This window comes from Tamandua tetradactyla, chromosome 6 (assembly GCF_023851605.1).
Source record: "Tamandua tetradactyla isolate mTamTet1 chromosome 6, mTamTet1.pri, whole genome shotgun sequence".
NCBI lineage: Eukaryota > Metazoa > Chordata > Mammalia > Pilosa > Myrmecophagidae > Tamandua > Tamandua tetradactyla.
The window spans coordinates 69,808,403-69,826,086 of record NC_135332.1 but is presented as its reverse complement, the minus strand read 5'-3'; the positions used below and the strand labels follow the sequence as shown (position 1 = coordinate 69,826,086).

General features: G+C 37.0%; 1 pseudogene; it reads right to left on the bottom strand.

Annotated features, from left to right (window-relative positions):
* Positions 1–3,027: 3,027 nt before the first annotated feature.
* On the bottom strand, positions 3,028–3,916 carry LOC143686111 (ATP synthase F(1) complex subunit gamma, mitochondrial pseudogene; annotated as a pseudogene).
* Positions 3,917–17,684: the final 13,768 nt, after the last annotated feature.

The following is a 17,684-nucleotide window of genomic DNA, read 5'->3' as shown; positions in this document are numbered from 1 at the left end:
CTATGGCCATTCTAAATTTTTCATATTGGAAGGGTCTGTCACTAATATGGGCTCGGGAACTATCCGATGTTCTGGAGAGGCTGGGCCCTCTAGGTTTCTGTACTTATCTGGACCAGGGACCCATTTGGAGGTATAGGTTTCTGGAAAGTTTCTCTAGGGCATGGAACCCTTGTAGAATCTTATATATTGCCCTAGGTGTTCTTTAGGATTGGTTGGAATGGCCCTAGTTGGTATTTGGCAGGTTATGACAGGTAGCAATATCTAACTGAAGCTTGTGTAAGAGCAACCTCCAGAATAGCCTCTGAACTCTATTTGAACTCTCCTGCCACTGACACTTTATTAATTACACTTCTTTTCCCCCTTTTGGTCAGGATGGAATTGTTGATCCCATGGTGCCAAGTCTGGATTCATCCCTGCGAGTCATCTCCCATGTTGCCAGGGAGACTTTCACTCCTGGATGTCATGTCCCACAGAGGGGGGAGGGTAATGATTTCACTTGCAGAGTTGGGCTTAGAGAGAGTGAGGTCACATCTGAGTAACAAAAGAGGTTTTCCAGAAGCAACTCTTAGGCATGCCTATAGGTAGTCTAAGCTTCTCCACTACCTACATAAGCTTCACAAGAGTAAGCCTCGTGGTCGAGGGCATGGCCTATTGATTTGGATGTCTCTAAAGTTTGACACAGTAATAGGGATTCCCTGGTAGTAGGGTTTAATATTCTAAATTGTTTCTCCCATCCCTCAAGGGACTTTGCCAATACTTTTTGATTATCTACTTAATATACTCCAGGATGTGTCCAGGCATTGCAATACTCTTTACAGGATTAAAGGACCTCTTTCTTATTCTGGGCTTCCTGTGTTTCAATTGTTCAAATAAGGTATACAGATAGGTTGAGTTAGATTATGTGCTACAGAAAATTTCAGTTCCAGATCATATATATATATATATATAAACAGCCTCTTGAAATCCATAAATAATAATCATGACTCCAAACTTAATGTGTCTGCTCTAAAAGCTTGAAATCTAGGCCCGTTTTCTTATAAGCATTTTCTAAAGGTGACCATGCCATTCTTGTTCTTTTGTTCTCACTCGTTTTGCCTCAGCAGATGTCCCACATGTTCATTCCCATCGTTGCATGACTTTGTTCCTTTTTGTAGCAGCACAATCTGTATTCATAAGTATGTGCCATCGTTCGTCAATCTACTTCTCAGTCAATGCATCCTTCAGCCACCTGCATTCATCAAGTATCATGTGTAGGCCCCAAAGTCCACAGTCCAATTTTAAATAATTTTTAAAGTCCAAGAGTTCAACATTTCCAATTTTAAATAATTTCATTGTTCTTAAGAGAGAAGAGAAAGACCAATAAACACACCCTCATCAAATAAGAAATCTAAACCTCCTCTTAGCTCATGTCCCTCCCCCAATATTTACCTCTGCCTTTGCTGTGGTAGTGCTGATGGTTTCCTTTTGAACATAGCCCATAGCATGCAATAGCAGTTTCCTCCCGTACCCTGGACTTAGACACCATTTGTACATGAATCATATCTTTGAAGAAATTCTTGCAAGAACTAATTCATATTTCTAGTGTGAGTCAGTGGGACACCTAGGTCTATATTTCCCCTTTCAATCTTGTTCATCTTCAATATGGTAATATTACTTACAGACTCACTAGAGAATCACCTTCACTTCTATCTGTTCCCTTATATTGGAGTTCAATCTCATTAGCTAACGGTTCACCCATCTCTAGCTTCTATGTATCTCTAAGTTCCCTATATTCTAATTATAAGCCTCTGATTATACCTTTATGCAGTTCATAAAAGTGCAATGATACAGTATCTATCCTTTTGTGTCTGGCTAATTTTGCTCGGCATTATGTCCTCAAGACTCATCCATTTTGTCATATGCTTCAGGATGTCATTTGGTCTTACTGCTGCATAATATTCCATCATATGTATATACCACATTTTATTGATCTACTCATCTGTTGATGGGCATTTGGTTTGTTTCCATCTTTTGGCAATTGTGAATAATGCTGCTATGAGCATCAGTGTGCAACTGTCTGTGCTATTGCTTCCAGCTCTTCTGGGTATATATCAACTAGTGCTGTTGCTGGGTCATAGGGCAACTCAACATTTAGTCTCCTAAGGAACCACATCTATGTGTGCTATGAAATTTATTGCTTTTTTGTATATATATTATTTTTCACAAAAAGTAGAAAATGTTGATTGTGATAATGAATGCACAGCTATATGATGATACTGTGGACCATTGATTTTACACATTGAGTGACTACATGGTATGTGAATATAAAATGTGTATGAAGAAAATTGCATTAATGAAAAGACATGCACATGGTCTTTCAATTGTATATCTTTAAAGCTAATGATATTGAACACATTTTCATATGCTTTTTGTGCATTTGTATATCTTTGGAAAAATGTCTATTCAAGTCACTTGTCAATTTTTTAAACTGGATAATTTTTCTCTGCCGCTGCATTGTAAAAGCTTTTGTTTATGATAGATATTAAGCCCTTATCCAATATATTTATACAACTATATGTGTAGTCTCATTCTGCAGGCCGTCTTTTCACTTTGTTATAATTTCTTGGATGTACAAAGGTTTTTTAATTGTAAGTTATTTATTGTAAGATAATTTACAAATATCTTGCTGTCTTTTTTTTTTTTTTTTTTTTTTTTTCTTTTAAAGGAAAGACAGAGAGAAGGAAGGAAGGATAGAAGGAAGGAAGGAAGGAAGAAAGGGAAACATTTTTAAACATTTTCTTGTTTTATTGTATTCTGTTTCTCCGTTTTTGTTACATGGGCTGGGGCCGGGAATCGAACCGAGGTCCTCCGGCATAGCAGGCAAGCACTTTGCCCGCTGAGCCACCGCGGCCCGCCTCTTGCTGTCTTTAGTAATTTTAAACAACGAACAAGCAGTTTCTTCTGACAAGGGAAGCAGTAAGCGCAATAAAATCAGCTGGCTTAATTGTTCTTCTTTACCTCTTACCTGAGAATGAAACTTGATTTTCATTAATCCAGAGCTGCTGTGCCAGGGATGATTTCAATCAACTCTGTTGAGATGACAGCTTGGTGTGTGCAACTGAATGTCAAGGTCAATTTGTCTATCATCCCAGAAGCATTCTTGCTAACACTGTCCATGGCCATCATCCATGCACTTTGCTCACCAGTGGTGGACTCCTTTAGAGAGTAATAGATGATGTTTGCCAGATTGTATTCTTGGTAATTTTGTAACATGTCAGCATCAATATCATCATAGATACTTAGGCTCTCAGCATTTGCAATGGTGTTAAAGGAAAAAATGGGGTTTTCTTCTGTTTTAGAGTAGATGACAGATCTGAATTTATTAAGGATGATAGATCCTTCATCAAATTCATATCCAGAATTTAATAATTCAAGGGCAAGGAGTCATGCATCTCCAAATATAGGAGTTTCCTTCCCACTCCTTTAAATGTCACTAGAAACTGGTCAGAGTGAGTCCTATAAAGTATGCCCCAGATCTTATCATCAATTCCAACAAGTATAATGTCTTTTCTGGCTGCTATGATGTAGCTACCTCACTTTTCATCTGTTTAGCAACTGAGGAATGAATAGCATCACGAAGTCCTCAATCCAAGGATACACCAATGATGAGGTGTTTCCTCTTGTCTTCAGGCCCCATAATATCAGCTCTTTCATACAGAGCCAAAGATCCTACACCATATACTTGAGCTGGTTTCATCTCCCTTTCAGCTCAACCATATTTTGCTGCTGTTACCATTTCCATAGACTTAGTAATTTTTTTGGTGATTTTGATTGACTTTAGTTACCAGGCAATATCTTACAAAGTTGCCATATTTTGGATGTGGGTCCATTGCAGTTGCAGGGCCCAGGCTGAGACCTCAGTGAGAGTTGCCTGACAAAATATGGTGGTAGTCATGCACAAAGGATTTTTTCCCTTAATTTTAGAAAATATTGTCAGTTTACTGACAATTATACATAAAATACAGAGTGAAAGGTTTTTAATTTTGATGAGGTCAAATTTATCTATTATTTCCTTTGTGGCTCATGTTTTTGCTATCATTTAAATATTCATTGCTAATTACCTGTTCATAAATATTTGTTCCTAATGTACCTTCTAAGATTTGTACTTTTGTGCTGTTATGTTTAGGTCCTTCATCCATTTAAATTGATTTTACATATGGTGTGAGGTAGGGGTCTGTTCTAGCTTGTTAGCTGCTGGAATGCAATGCTTTTAAAAAAGGGGAATTTAATAAATTGCAATTTTGCAATTCTAAAGCTATGAAAATGTTCCAATTAAAAAATAAGTCTATAAAAATGTCTGAATTAAGGTACCAACAAGCGGTTGCCTTCATTCAAGAAAAGCTGATGAAGTTTAGGGTTTCTCTCTCAACTGAAAGGCCCAAGGTGAACATGGTGATGTCTGCTAGCTTTCTCTCCAGGCTTCTTGTTTCTCGAAGCTCTCCCAGGGGGAATTTTCCTTCTTCATCTCCAAAGGTCTTTGGCTGTGTGGGCTCTCATGGTTCTTGTGACTTTGCTCTGTTACTCTCCCCTCATTCTGAAGATTTCTCCAAAATGCTTCCTTTTATTAAGGAGTCCATTAAACTAATCAAGAACTACCTGGAATGGGTGGAATCACATCTCCTTCTATTCAAAAGTCAGTACCCACAGTTGGGTGCGTCACATCTCTGAAGAGATAATCGGATCAAGTTTCCAACATATGGCATTGAATAAGGTTTAAATGGAATGGTTGCCTCTACAAGATTGGATTAGGATTAAAGTGTGGCTTTTCTGGAGGTACATAAATCCTTTCAAACCAGTATATACCACCTTCTAGACCCTAAAAGAACATGCTTTTCTCATATACAAAATAAATTCACTCCACCACAATATCAGAAATCCTTAAACCATTTCAGTAACATACAAATACAATTCAAGTTTAAAGCCAGTATGAGAGCTCATCAAAGTCTATTATAGGCATGGTCTGTTCTAAGGCAAAAATCTCCTCTGGCTCTGGACCTGTAAAAACCCAGAACAAGTTATCTGCTGTCAATACACAAAAGAGGGACAGTTAAAGGATCCATATCTCCATACTGGAATGGAGAAGACAGGAACCAAAGTGAGCCATATGATTGCCCCTGTTTACCAACTTGAGTTTGCAGTCTGTGGCATAGGGACGGGATCATGCTGTGGTCCATCAGACTTCTTGAACTGAAGAGACAGAAATAAGAATCTGTGTGAGGGATCATTTCCAGTCTCTGCTTCCTTACAGCAGTTATTGACTACTCCTTATGGTCAAGGTGGGCTCATCCAGGGAATGCAAGATTGATTTAACATTCAAAAATCAATGTCTTTGTCTTTCTGGGAAGATGACAGAATCGGACAAGTCGAGTTCACTCCTGCTCCAAAGAACAGCTGGGCTACACCCACACCCAGCCCATACAGTCACTCAACTCCTTGTCAAAATGGGCATCCTCATCTTGTTCCTGGAATTAGTGGGAAAGCATAAATATTTCACTATTGAGTATGAGTTTAAATGTATTTTTTTCCTTAAATGGGATTTACCATGTGTGTTGGTTTGAAAGTATCATGTACCCCATGTTTTAATTGATGCAGTCTTGTGGAGGCAGCTGTTTCTCTTAATTATAATTCAATACTGTCAGCTGAAATTTTTTACTAGATTATATCCACAGAGTTGTGATACACCCAGTTGTGGGTGTGACCCTTGATTAGATGGAGACGTGATTCCACCCATTCCAGGTGAATTTTGATAAGTTTACTGGAATCTTTTAAAAGAGGAAACATTTTGGTGAAATGATAGAAGCCTCAGAGCTGACAGAGAGAGCAGATGTAGATGCTTGGAGAACAGTTGCTTCAGAGAACAGAGACACGGATGTTTGGAGATGCTGGAAGCAGACATCACCATGGGATGTTAAGCTAAAACCTGGAGAGAGCCAACAAAAGCCAAGAGATGAAAACCAGCCCCAAAGAAACAAAGTGAGGAACCCCCACAGAAACAGAGGCTGAAAGCAATGGAGCCCAGGAGCAAGGGACCAGCAGATGCCAGCCATGTGACTGCACAGCTGACAGAGGTGTTCCTGATACATCGGCCTTTTTTGAGTGACGGTAACCTCTTGTTGGTGCCTTAGTTAGGACAACTTCATAGGTTTAGAACTGTAAACTTGTAGCATATTAAATTCACCTTTTTCAAAAGCATTCTAGTTCTAGTATATCACATTTCAGCAGCTTACTAACTAAAACATGATGTTAGCATTTCATCTATCATTTTTGATGCTCAAAGTATCAGCAGGTCAAGCTCAAATAATAGATATTTCTCCTTTGTATTCTTGTTTCACAGAGCTGTAAATGGAAGCATAGGCCAAATCATCCAACAACTCTCCCTTCTCTATCGAACTCTCAATTTTCCATCAGACTGCCCTTTAATAATATTTATATTATTATATTATAATTAATATTTAATTAACTCTTCTTTTCTTGTAGTAACTTTTGTGCAATAATTTTCTCATAACTTGTGAGTAGGTGGAGAATTGGTTATGAACATAGATATCTAGCTGTTCTAGTTCTATCCATCCTCATTCAGGCTGATAATTTGGGTAAGAAAACCAGCAAAAATGAGTACATGAATGAACAGAACTCTCATTTTCTTTTAGAATTTTAAGAATTTTCTTTCATTAATTGTCAGCACTCATATCTGTGCTCACATCTGTGAACCATATTTTATTTTCATGTAGACTTTGGGTTTTCTTTTTGTACCAACATTTCTGAAATAGGACAATAATGTACCTACATCTGTTTTTACCACATTTCCCTTATATATATTCATGATACTAGTCATGAGTCTACAACTTTGTCTGTGTTAGTTCTTAAACTGTCAAACTGTGATATACCAGAACTGGAATGGCTTTTTAAAAGGGGAATTTAATAAGTTATAAGTTTATAGTTTTAAACCTATAAAATGATCCAAACTAAGGCACCAACAAGAGGTTACTTTCACTCAAGAAAGGCTGATGTGTCCGGAACTCCTCTGCCAGCTGTGTCATCATGAGGCTGGCATTTGCTGATCCCTTGCTCCTGGGCTCTGTTACGTTAGCTTCTATTCCTGTGGGGGTTCCTCACTTTGCTTCTCTGGGGCTGGCTTTCATTTCTTGGCTTCCATTGGCTCTCTCCAAGTTCTGTCTTGCTTGACATCTCATGGTGATGTCCGCTGGGCTCCAAGCATTTCCATGTCTCTGCTCTCTGAAGCAACTGTTTTCCAAGCGTCCACTTCTGCTCTCTCTGTCAGCTCTGAGGCTTCTGTCACTTCTCCAAAACATTTCCTCTTTTAAAGGATTCCAGTAAAATAATCAAGATTCACCTGGAATGGGTTGGAGTCATATTTACATCTAATCAAGGGTCACACCCACAATTGAGCATGTCACATCTCTGTGCAGATAATCTAATCAAAGTTTCCAACATGCATGATCAAATCAGGATGAAAAGAAATGGCTGCTTGCAGAAGATTGGATTATGAGATGCCTAACATTTTCAAATTGGCACAAACGATAATGTACATCTATCAGTATTCACCACCTCTTCCTTATACACATTCATGATGATACTAGTCATGAGTCTGCAACTTGGTATCATGTGTCTGACAAGAGTGTTGTCTTCCACTAGCAGAGTTTACCCCAAGGGGGGGGGGGGGTGGGGCTCTTCAGAGGAGCACAGATTTTGGGATCTCTTGGTGGTATAGGGAAAGCAGCATTGGGGTCTTTATAGCTATATATCACATGTGGCCTATATAGGGTCACGAGTCCATGTCTTGTGTGTTCTTGTTCCTACAGAGATCCACATCACAGACTCTACTTACCAGGGAGGCAGACGTGTTGTGTTGGGGAAGGAAGCTGTCGGAGGAGTGGAATTGTCATTACAGCACTTTCAGTCCAGAAACCACCCATGAGCTCATCCAGTTACTGAGAATGTATACACCTAGGGAGATGTTGAGTCCTTGTTCTACCTTGAATGGTTGCTTGTAGGAACAGGTCTTGGCAGTTGCATTATTGGGTAGAATATTTATTTACAGGCAATTTTTGTGCATCTGCTCCCAGCAGGATCTGAGGCATGAATGCCATCACTTCTTCTGTAGGTGGCCAGTGACTTACTGTTGCAACCACCTAGTTCTGGAAGGCCCTATAATAATATCCAGCATGGCATTCTTTTAGATATTGGCTTAAGTATCACTTTCAGTATTCAAATCTAACATTGGTAACTATCACCAAAACCTCTGTGTTTCTACCAAAGTATGTACCACTATATATTTTTTTTACTATCTTCTTCCCAGACAGTGAAGTTTAGAAGGGCAAGTGTCCAACAGGTCTGTGTGTCTGAGCTTTGCATACCACAGTGAAACATACAAAAGGCTCAGAAACTGACAGGTACTGTGATTTGGGCATTTGTTCTTTATTAAAGCCATGTTCTAGAATTAATGTTGAAGGAAACCACTTGTGAGGGAAGTATTTGAGGAGTTCTCAAGCAGTCAGTGTCCAGTTGACAAATAGGGGGGATTAGGTGGACAATGTATGTCAGCTTCCTGAGGAAGTGTCAGGATTGATTACATAAAAACCATCAAGACTCAGTGACTTAAACTCTTTCAGTGAACTGAGATGACTGAGGACTGACAAAAAAAGAGAGAGAAACAATTGATCCCAACTGTGTAAATTTGTAATGAGTTAGACTTTCTGTTTTCTGGTTTAAAACATTTAAAACATAATTTAACCCACAGTCATGATAGTTAATTTTTGTAAGTAGACAAGTAGGCAAAATATTTTTTGTCTCATGGTCTTTGGAGACCCATTACATTATTTCAAGGATATTCCTTTTTCATTTATTAAAAGTATTGCCAACTCTCTAAGCCAAGTCAGCAGGTGAACTCATTGTCATCCCCACTATATGCAAATGACTCACAGGGGTGCAAATCTCCCTGGATACATGGAGCACGACTCCTGGGGTGGAGCCTGGGCCCACATCATGGGATTGGGAAAGCTACTAAACTAAAAAGGGGGAAATAAATGAAACAAAATAATAGTTCAGTGGCTGAACGATTTCAAATAGAGTTGAGAAGTTATTCTGGAGGTTATTCTTACGCATTGTTTAGATATCCTATTTTAGTTTTTAGTGTATTAAAATAGCTAGAAGCAAATATCTGAAACTGTTGAACTATAATCCAGTAGCTTGATTCTTGAAGATGACTGTATAATTATATAGCTTTTTTAGTGTGACTGTGTGATTGCAAAACCCTTGTGGCTAACAGTCTCTTATACAGACTATGGACAGATGAGTGAAAAATAAGGACAAAAAGTAAATAAATAATAGGGGTCATAATGGGTATAGGATGTTTTGGTTGTTCTTTTTTTTGCGTAATGAAAATGTTCAAAAATTATTGTGATCAATGCACAACTATAGGATGATATTGTGAATGACTGGTTACACACTATGGATGATCAGATGGTATGAGAATATATCAATAAAACTGCATTAAAAATTATTGCCAAGCTTCATACCTAACTTAGTGAAAAATACCTTTTGGTTTACTTCCTTTAAATTATGGTACCTCTTATTGTGAGTAACCCTTTTAGCTATTTTAATAACCAACTAAGATTTTCCAATATTGTATGGAAATTTATCAATGTAAGATTACCATTTTCTAAATTCCTCCTGTGAGCTTTTAACCTTGTTAGAATTACTCCTTCGAGGAAGAAGTCATTGACTTCAAGACATTTGACACTATTTGGAAAATGTGAAAAGTTGTGAACAATGTCCCCCTCCCTCTTTAAGGATTGGGCTATTGTTTATGATTGATTCATTTAAATCTGGAATTGCATATTTCCACATAATTCTGATCAAACTGAATATATTTTTTTCTACTTTGATATAATTTCTTAGACTCAAACTTCATACTTCTCTTAGGGAGGGTATGAATGATCAGGGCCCGGACTCAGAAGGAGTTTCTGGACCTGAGGAATAAATAACGATATAGTAATACTATTATAAATAACAATATTGATTGTACACTTCAAAGCACTCTACTTGTAGCAATTTATTTTATTCAAAAATAAAGAGTTGGTTAAAATGTCACCCGTATTATAAAAATGAAGAAATTGAGACAGAGAAGGAAGTTAGCCTTCCCTGAGACAAATGGATCGTATTTAATGATGCTTGAATTTATCCTGTCACCAACATCAGGCACATTTGAACACAGAGATCATTATATTCAAACCTGGCCTCCAAGTACCCTCAATTTTAAAATCTTTTAAAAACATGACAATTCTGGCTCATCTGAGTGTTAGGTGTCTGCCACTCCCTGCAGCAGCTACCTATTGACACGGTTTCCTAAGTGGTATACGAAAGGCTTCCAAGCTGTAGCTATGTTACGGCTCTGCAAAGATAATTTTGACTGCAAAAAATAGGTCTTTCCATATTGAAATTCCCAGTTCCTTGGAGGAAACAATTTGCCAAAGTATGGTAAGCACAGCCCTGGATCTGAGTCTATGACACCAGGCTGTTTAGCATATGTCTCTAAAATTCCAGACAATCTTTCTAGATTTTCCCTAGCATTTCTTTTTTTTAAACGTTGTAATTGAGAAATCCTCACACACATGCATTCCGTACATGGTATGCAATCAATGGGTCACAATATCATCACATAATTGTGTATACATCACTTAGCTCATATTTAGGACATTTGCATCACTCCGGAAAAATAAATAAAAATAAAAAAGAAAAATCTCATACATCTTATGTCCCTTATCCCTCCCTCACATTAACTCCTAGTATTTCAATCTATCAAATTTCTTTTACCCCTTACCACCCTATTATTTATTTATTATCCTTATTTGCTTTTTCTGTCCATACCCTGCATAAAAGAAGCATCAGACACAAGGTATTCACAAATCACATGGCCACATTGTAAAAGCTGTAGCGTTATACCATCACCATCAAGAACACAGCTACTGGTACTTCCAGTACAGTTTCAGGTACTTCCCTCCAGCCACTCCAATACATCATAAGCTAAAAAGGAATATCTATAATTATATAATAAAGACCTCCAGGATAACTTCTTGACTCTATTTGAAATCTCTCATCTACTGAAACTTTATTTTGTCTCATTTCTAACTTCCTCCCTTTTGGTAGAGAAAACTTTCTCAATCCCATGATGCTGGGTACTGGTTCATACCAGGAGTCCTGTCTCATGTTGTCAGGGGGATTTACACCTCTGGGAGTCATGCCCCATGTAGGGGGAGGCCAGTGAGTTCACCTTCTGAGTTGGTTTAGAGAGAGAGGCCACATCTGAGCAACAAAAGAGGTCCTTTTGGGGTGACTCTTAGGCATAATTATAAGTAGGCTTAGCTTCTCCTTTGCAGAAATTAGTTTCATAGGGTGAACCCCAAAATTATGGGCTCAGCCTATTGAATTCATTGCTCCACTCCTTGAAATAATACCAGGGATTTCCCAAATGGGGAAGTTGACTATTTCCTCCTTTCTCCACAGTTCCCCAGGGGACTTTTTCACTCTCTGCCCAAATTACTCTGAGATTTATCAAGGCATCAAATAAACCTGTATGAACCAAGATCTCATCCCTTATTCAAGATTCCATGTACTTGTGGTGTTGATCTAAACGGACCATGGAAGTTAAATTAGATAGTGCACTACCAAAAAATAATTTTTACACCAAATAAACATTTTTCACTTTGGTCTCATATAGAAATTGAAGGTTTAAAATATGGACTGTATCTCCCTTCACCTTGAATTCTTTTTTAAAATGATGTTTATTAACAAATCTTCACATACATACAGTTCACACATATTTTTACCCTGTATTCTGATTTACCTTAGTCCTATCCAGATTAGCTTCATTCATGTCTCCAGTTAAAATTTGATCACTTTTTAAATAGTTGATGTATGAGGTCATGCTGACTTTTATAGCTTCATAGTTGTAACTCTGAGTCTCAGGTGTCACCATATATATCTGAAGTTTCTGGGAGTGAACAGTTTATACACAAAGAGCTCAGTATCTCAGAATTTAGAATTAGCAGTTACAACTCCTGAATACATGTGACTGCTAGGAGAACTTACAGTCTAGGACAATTTACAATAGGGCCCAACCTGATAACCCATACGCTCAACTTCAATTCTTCAAATGTGTACATTATAGTTAGTCCATATGTTTGAGGCATGATACTGTTTTTTATTTTGTCAATTCATCCACTGAACTTTCCTTAAGGTTTATTCACCTTGTTACTGCTTCACAACTTCATTCCTTCTTGCTGCCACTCAGTAGTCCATTGTGTACACACCAGAGTTCCCCTTTCCTTCCCTCAGTCATTGTACTCTTTGCCCGCTTTCATCCATTACAAATCATGAACACTGCTGCCATGAACACCAGTGTGCAAATGTCCATTCCTGTCCCCACTCTCAGGTCCTCCAGGTAAATACCTAGCAGTGGGGTTGCAAGATCATATGGCAACCCCAGGCCTAGCTTACTGTGGAACCACAAACGTTGTCTTCTGGAGGGGTTACACCTCTCAGCTTCTGTACAAATAGTGAATAGGCACATCTCTTTCTCCACATTTTCTCTAGTTCTTGTTTCTCTCTTCATTTTTAAACAGTTTTATTTGCACAACATATGATCCAGCCTAAGTAAATAGACATGCCTTCACCACCATACTCTATATGAAGACATTTCCTTTCCTTCCACAAAGTCTCCAAACCCTTCCCTTTACCCCCCACCCCCCGGCAACTTGTTGGCATTCAGTTTTGGCATAATGCCTTTGTTACATTGAGTGGAAGCACACTACAATGCTACTGTTGGCTATAGATCCTAGCTTGCATTGATTGTGCTTTTTCCTGTATACCATCCATTTTCAACACCTTGCAATGATGACATTCAGTTGTTCTCCCTCATGCAAAAATATTTCTTTATTTGTACATTTAATCACCATCACTGTCCACTCTAGGCATTCCAAAATTATACCATCTCAGCCTTTATCCACTACCTTTCCTTCTGGTTTCATACATACCCCCAGCCCTTCTCCCTCAACTATACTCACGTTCAGCTTCATTAGTGAACTTATGTTATTGTGCTACCGTCAGGTGGTATTGTGCTATCCATTTCTGAATTTTTACAATCAGTGCTGTTGCGCAGTCTGTTTTACTTTAGCACCAAATGCCCAATCTTCAACCTTCTTTCTAGCTCCTGATAACTTATGCATTTAACTTTAATTCTTGAAGTTCACTCATTAATGTTAGTTCATATTAGTGAGGCCATACAGTATTTGTCCATTAGTTTCTGACTAATTTCACTGAGCATAATATCCTCAGGTTCATCCACATTGTTACATGCTTTATGACTTTATTCTGTCTTACTGCTACATAATATTCCATGTGATATATATATATATCACAGATTGTTTAGGCCCTTGTCCATTGATGAACATCTGGGCTGTTTCCATCTCATGGCAATCATAAATAATGCTGCTATCAACATTGGTGTGCAAATGTCCATTTGTGTCCTTGCCTTCAGGTCCTCTGAATATATACCTAATAATGGGATTGCTGGATCATATGGCAATTCTTTACTTAGCTTTCTGAGGAGCCACCAAACTCTCTTCCACAGTGGTTGTAACATTTTACATTCCCACCAACAGTGGATAAGTGTGCCTCTTTCTTCACATTCTCTCCAACACTTGTCATTTTTTTGTTTATTTGATCATGGCCATTCTAGTGTGTGTCAGATGATATCTCATTGTGGTTTTGATTTACATTTCCCTAATGACCCATGAAGTTGAGCATCTTTTCATGTGCCCTTTAGCCATTTGTATTTCCTCTTCTGAAAAGTGCCTGTCAATTTCTTTTGCCCATTTTTTAATTGGTTTGTTGTCTTTTTGTTGTTGAGTTGAAAAATCTGTTTATATATTGTGGATACTAAACTCTTATCTGATATGTGGTTTCCAAATATTGTCTCCCATTGCATAATCTGCCTTTTTAAAGTTCTTTCCTGATAAAGTTTTTTGATGCACAAAGGAAATCCCATTTATCCATCTTTTATTTCAGTTCTTGTACTCTGGGTGTAAGGTCTAGAAAACCATCTCTGACTACATGACTTATATTTCCCTATATTTTCTTCTAAAAGTTTTATGATCTTAACCCTAATGTTTAGGTATCTGATCCACTTTGAATTGAATTTTGTATATGATGTGAGATATGGATCCTCTTTCTTTCTTTTGTTTATGGGTATCCAGTTCTCCAAACACCATTTACTGAAGAGGCTGATCTGTCCACTATGGGTTGGCTTGACTGCCTTAACAAAGATCAGTCCTCCATAGATGATAAAGTCTATTTCTGAACACTCAATTCGATTCCATTTGTCAGTATATCTTTCTTTATGCCAGTACCATGCTTTTCTTACCAATGCAGCTTTATAATATGCTTTAAAGTCAAGAAGTGTGGGATATTCTGGTTCATTTTTCTTTCCCAGGATACTTTTAGCTATTCAGGGCACTCTTAACCCTTCCAAATAAATTTGGTTATTGATTTTTCTATTTCTGCAAAGTAAGTTGTTGTGGTTTTTAAGTGGTATTGCATTGACTCTATAAGTCAGCTTGTGTAGAATTGACATCTTAACTATATTTAGTCTTTCAGTCCATGAATACAGTATGCCCTTATATTTATTTAGGTCTTCCATGATATCTTTTAGCAATTTCTTTGTAGTTTTCTGTATATAGATCTTTTGCATCCTTAGTTAAATCTATCCCTAAATATTTTATTCTTTTGGTTGCTATTGTAAATGGACTATTTTTTCTTGATTTCCTCTTCAGATTCCTCATCATTAGTTTATAGAAACACTACTGATTTGGGGATGTTGATCTTGAACTCTGCCACTTTGTTGTACTCATTTATTAGCTTTAGTAGCTTTCCTGTAGATTTTTTGGGATTTTCAGCATGTTGTATGTTGTCGCCTGCATACAGCGAGTGTTTTACTTCTTCCTTTCCAACTTGGATGCACTTTATTTATTTTTCTTGTATAATTACTCTGGCTAATTCTAGCACAATGTTGAATAGCAATGGTGACAGTAGGCATTCTTGTTGACTCCTGATCTTAGAAGAAAACCTTTCAATCTTTCCCTATTGAGGATGTTGTTAGCAGTGGGTTTTTTATATATTCCCTTTATCATGTTGAGGAAGTTGCCTTCTATTTCTAGCCTTTGAAGTGTTTTCATCAAGAAAGGATGTTAAATTTTGTCAAATGCTTTTTCTACATTAATCAAGATGATCACGTGTTTTTCTGCTTTGACTGATAAGCAAAGTAGAAAAACTGATTATTTTTTCTGACTGATTATTTGATTGACAAATAAATTGATTTTCTTCTGTTGAACTAGCCTTGCATACCTTGTATAAATTCCACTTAGTTATGGTGTATAATTCTTTTATTATGTTCCTGGATTTGATTTTCAAGTATTTTGTTCAGGATTTTTGCATTTATATTCATTAAAGAGAATGGTCTGTAATTTTCTTTTCTTGTAGTATTTTTTTATTAATTAAAAAAATTAACTAACAACATTTAGAAATCATTCCATTCTACATATGCAATCAGTAATTCTTAATTTTGTAGTATTTTTGTCTGGCTTTGGTATTAGGGTGATGTTGGCTTCATAGAATGAGCTAGGTATTTTTCCCTCTTCAATTTTTTTGAAGAACTTTTTGAAGAATTTGGTACTATGTCTTTCTTGAATGTTTGGTAGAATTCACATGTAAAATCATCTAGCCCTGGACTTTTCTTTTTTGGGAGTTTCTTAATGACAGAGTCAATCGCTTTACTTGTGATTGGTTTGTTGAGGTCATCTATTTCTTCTTGAGTCTATGTTGGTTGTTAATGCTTTTCTAGAAAGTTTTCCATTTCATCTACATTGTCTAGGTTAGTAGCATATAGTTGCTCATAGTGTCCTTTCATGACCACCCTTATTTCTGTGGGGTGAGTGGTTATGTCCCCTCTTTCATTTCTGATTTTATGTATTTGCATTCTATTTCTCTTTTTTTATTGGCCTAGCTAAGAGTCCATGATTTTTTTTTTCATTTTCTCAAAGAACCAAATTCTGGTTTTGTTGATTTTCTTGATTGTTTTCATATTATCAATTTCATTTATTTATGCTCTGTTGTTTGCTATATTTCCTTTTGTTTTCTTTGGAGTTAGCTTGCTGTGGTTTCTCTAGTTCTTCCAAGTGAAGACTTAATTCCTTGGTTTTTGCTCTTTCTTCTTTTTTAATATAAGCATTTAAAGCAATAAACTTCTCTATCAGTGCTGCTTTTGCTGCATCCCATAAATTTTGATATGTTGTAGTTTCATTTTCATTTGCCTTGAGATATTTACTGATGTCTTCTGTAATTTCTTCCTTGACCTATTGGTTGTTTAAGAGTGTGATGTTTAACCTCCATATATCTGTGAATTTTCTGGCCTTCTGCCTATTATTGATTACCAACATCTTTCCATTATGATCTGAGAAAGTGTTTTATATTATTTAAATACTTTTAAATTTATTAAGATTTGCTTTGTGACCCAGGATATAGTCTATCTTTGAGAATGATCCATAAGCACTTGAGAAAAATGTGTATCCTGCTGTTGTAGGGTGTAAAATTCTGAAAGTGCCTATTAAATCTAGTTCATTTAATGTATTATTCAAAATCTCAGTTTCCTTGTTGATCCTCTGTCTAGATATTCTATCCATTGGTGAGAATGGGGAATTTAAGTCTCCAACTATTATGATAGACACGTCTACTTCTCCTTTCACTGTTGTCACTGTTTGCCTCATGTGTTTTGGAAAACTCTGACTTAGTGCAAACATATTTATGTTTGCTATGTCTTCTTGTTGAATTGCTCCTTTTATTAATGCATAGTGTCCTATATGGTCTCTTTTAATTGTCTGACATTTGAAGTTTAATTTGCCAGATATTAGTGTAGCTACCCCTGTTCTTTTCTGGTTATTGTTTGCATGAAATATCTTTTCCACACCTTTTGCTTTGAACCTATTTTTGTCCTTGGGCTTAAAATGAGTTTTCTGTAGACAGCATGTAGATGGGTTCTGTTTTTAAATCCATTCTGTCAGTCTATGTCTTTTAATTGGGGAATTTAATCCATTAACATTTAATGTTATTACTGTAAAGGCAGTACTTTCTTCTACCATTTCGTCGTTTGGATTTTATATGTCATATCTGATTTTTTCTCTTTTTATCTTTACTGGTCGCCTTCACTTTTATACTCTTCTCCAGATCACTCTCTCTCCTATCTTTTCCTATATACCTATAGTGCTCACTTTAGTATTTCTTGCAGAATCAGTCTCTGCGTTACAAATTCTCACAGTGGCTGTCTGAAAATATTTTAATTTCCCCCTCGATTTTGAAGGACAATTTTGCTGGATATAGAATTCTTGGTTGGCAGTTTTTCTCTTTCAGAATCTTAAATATGTCCTACCATTGCCTTCTCACCTCTATGATTTCTGCTGAGAAATCCACACATAGTCTTTTCAAGCTTCCCTGGCATGTGATGAGTTGCTTTTCTCCTACTGCTTTCAAAATTCTCTTTGTCTTTGACATTTGATAACCTGATTAATAACTGTCTT